Raw genomic sequence first — 3,646 nt, forward strand, 5'->3', positions numbered from 1 at the left:
TGAAACCCCGTCTGTACTACAAATACAAAAACTAGCCGGGCGTGGTGGCGCACACCTGTAATCCCAGGTACTCCAGAGTGTGAGGCAGGAGAATCACATGAACCTGGGAGGCAGAGCTTGCGGTGAGCCAATATTGCACGACTGCACTCGCCGGGGCGACAGAGCAAAACTCTATCTCAAAAAAAAAAAAAAAAAGAGACCATAACAACTGAAAAACCATAGAACAAATAAAAATACAATGAGGGGGCTACTTATAATAAACACAAAACAACAGTCGTTTCCTATGTACCAGCCACAAGCAATTACACAGTGTTTTTAATTCACTTCATAAGAACAATTATTACCTTTTTTTTTTTTTTTGAGACGGAGTCTTGCTCTGTCTCCCGGGCTGGAGTGCAGTGGCACAATCTCAGCTCACTGCACGCCCCGCCTCCCTGGTTCATGCCATTCTCCTGCCTTAGCCTCCCAAGTAACTGGGACTATAGGCATGTGCTACCACGCCCAGCTAATTTTTTCTATTTTTTGATAGAGACAGGGTTTCACCATGTTAGCCAGGATGGTCTCAATGTCCTGACCTCGTGATCCACCTGCCTTGGCCTCCCAAAGTGCTGGGATTACAGATGAGAGCCACTGCACCCAGCCAGAACAATTTTTTTTAAATGTAAATTACGTGGGAAGAAACGTACCCAGAAATTTGCGTCAATGACGAAAACATTTGGAATCATGTTAAGTTTGAGTAAATGGAGAGATGTGCAGTAGGCCTGGGTAGAAAGGCTGGAGACTGTAGAGGTGTCAGTTTTCTCCAGATTAATACAGTTTCAGTCAAATTACAATTGTGATCACCTGTAAAACTGATAAAATAATTCTTGCCTGGTGCAGTGGCTCACGCCTGTTATCCCAGCACTTTAGGAGGCCAAGGCAGAGGCATCACCTGAGGTCAAGAGTTCAAGACCAGCCTGGCCAACATGGTGAAACCCCATCTCTACTAAAAATACAAAAAACATTAGCTGGATGTGGTGGCGGGTGCCTGTCATCCCAGTTACAGGAGCAGGCTGGGGCAGCACGCTTGAACCCAAGAGGCAGAGGTTACAGTGAGCCGAGATCGCGCCATTGCACTCCAACCTGGGCAACAAGAGCAAAACTCTGTCTCAAAAATAATAATAATAATAATAATAATAATAATTCTAAGGTTTATCTGGGACAATAAGTTAGTATAAGGCATTTTAGAACAAGAAAAAGAAAAATAGATTGTGGGATGATTGCTCTACCCAATATTAAAATTGACTGTCAAGTTAAAATGGTGGGTGTTGGCGTCAGAATGTGTAGATAAGTGGAAACACAATAGAAAGTCTAGAAATCAAGGCTAGTACGAACTCTCCATTGATGCAGGCCAGCCAAAAGAGAAACTTAAGAAAGTTTCACATTTTCTTTTTTTTTCTTTTGAGACTTAGTTTCATTCTTGTTGCCCAGTCTGGAGTGCAGCGGCACTGTCTTGGCTCAATGCAATCTCTGCCTCCCAGGTTCAAGCAATTCTGCCTCAGCCTTCCAAGTAGCTGGGATTACAGGCACCTGCCACCATGCCCAGCTAAGTTTTATAGGGGGGTTTTGCCATGTTGACCAGGCTGGTGTCAAACTCCTGACCTCAAGTGATCTGCCTGCCTTGGCCTCCCAAAGTGCTGGGATTACAGGCATGAACCACCACGCTTAGTCCACATTTTCATATTAAAATAAATTCCAAATACATTAAAACCTTAAATGACAAAAAGAAAACAACTGTTCTGAGAATGCTAGAAATATGGGTGAACATTTGTATAATCTTTCTAGATAAAAATTTTGTTTGTTCCTACCTAATTACATAAAAATAATAATTTTCAGGACAGCAGATAAGACAACCAAAAAAATTAAAATTGGAGTTAATTATAGTGTACAAAGTACGCATACAAATTACATAAATAACAATGATGCTGCTGTGGTTGGTGATTTTTTTTAAAAAGACATAGTCAAGTAGAGAAAAAAGCTAAAAGACATAGCTAAAAAAGCTAAAAGACATAGTCAAGTAGAGAAAAAAGCTAAAAGTTGTACTGTTGTACATAGCTTTTGTTCCAGCAAATTTACTCATTTCTTTCAGAATAATCTTGGATGTGGGGATAGATTTATGTATGAGAGTTTATTTACTTCCTTATCCTTTACAAATGGAGTAAAATTAGAAGCAATTTATATGCCCAACACTAGGAGACTGGTATATATTACAGTATCTTATAATCATGTATAATAGAATACTGTGAAGCACTTAAAAAGATGGTGTATTCATTTCTTCTTTTTTTTTTTTTTTTTGAGACAAAGTCTCACTCTGTTGCCCAGGCTGGAGTGCAGTAGTACAATCTTGGCTCACTGCAACCACTGCCTCTCAGGTTCAACTGATTTTCCTGCCTCAGCCTCCTGGGCAGCTGGGATTACAGGCGCCTGCCACTACACCTGGCTAATTTTTGTATTTTTAGTAGAGATGGGTTTTCACTATGTTGGCCAGGCTGGTCTTGAACTCCTGACCTCGTGATCCACCCACCTCGGCCTCTGAAGTGCTGGGATTACAGGTGTGAGCCACCACGCCTGGCCTATTAATTTATTAAGGCTGCCATAACAAATTGCCACCAACTTGAGCCTCACAGTTATGGAGGCTCGAGGTCTGATATCAAGGGGTCAACAGGGCCATGCTCCCTCTGAGAATCCTTCCTTGGGGTTTCCAAGGTTCTAGAAGCTCTAGGAATGTTTTGGTGTGCCTTGTGGTACATCGCTGTCATTTCTGCCTCCTTCATCACTTGGCCTTCTTCTATGTCTGATTGCACGTGGCCTTCCTATAAGGACACCATTCATTGGATTTAGGGACCACTCTAATCCAGTATGCCTTCATCTGAACTAACTGCATCTGCAGAGACCCCATTTCCAAATCCGGTCACATTCTGAGGTTGCAGGTGGACATGAATTTGGGGGAGACACGGTTCAACCCAGTATAGATTATATAGAAGAATATCTGAAGACACAGAGACATGTTTACAATGTATTACTGATTAAAGAAGGTGGTTATAAAGCAGCAGATCCGGTGTGAGGCCTTTAAGTAAACACATCACATTTAGATTCCAGAAGAGAGACTGAAAATATACGCACGAAAACATTACCACTGGAGATGAGTAGGTAAAGACTTCAGTGATTTTAAGTGCTCTAATAGATTCCTGTATTTTCTAAATTTTTGACAATGAATATGTGTTTTTTTGATAAAGGGAAGGAAATAAAGAATGATGTACCTAACAGTTCGTTTTTTTTTTTTTTCCGTCAAGAGTCTTCTGAGGCTAGACATGGTGGCTCACACCTGTAATCCAGCACTTTGGAGGCCATAGCAGGCAGATCGCTTAAACCCAAGAGTTCAAAACGAGCCTGGGCAACATGGTGAAATCCTGTGTCTACGAAAAATGCAAAAAAATTAGGCAGGCATGGTGGTGCATGCCTATGGTCCCAGCTACTCAGGAAACTGAGGTGGGAGGATCATTTGAGCCCAGGAGTTCAAGGCTACGGTGAGCCGAGATCATGCCATTGCACTTCAGCCTGGGTGACAGAGTGAGACCCTTTCTTTAAAAAAAAAATCACTTGGAGA

At 41.9% G+C, this 3,646-nt stretch overlaps 1 protein-coding gene across 2 annotated transcripts in view; it reads left to right on the top strand.

Moving 5' to 3' along the window:
• Positions 1-3,646, top strand: part of SFXN1 (sideroflexin 1) — a 51,089-nt gene that overhangs the window by 27,269 nt on the left and 20,174 nt on the right. The window lies entirely within an intron of this gene.

Source organism: Colobus angolensis, unplaced genomic scaffold, assembly GCF_000951035.1.
Source record: "Colobus angolensis palliatus isolate OR3802 unplaced genomic scaffold, Cang.pa_1.0 Scaffold254, whole genome shotgun sequence".
Lineage (NCBI taxonomy): Eukaryota > Metazoa > Chordata > Mammalia > Primates > Cercopithecidae > Colobus > Colobus angolensis.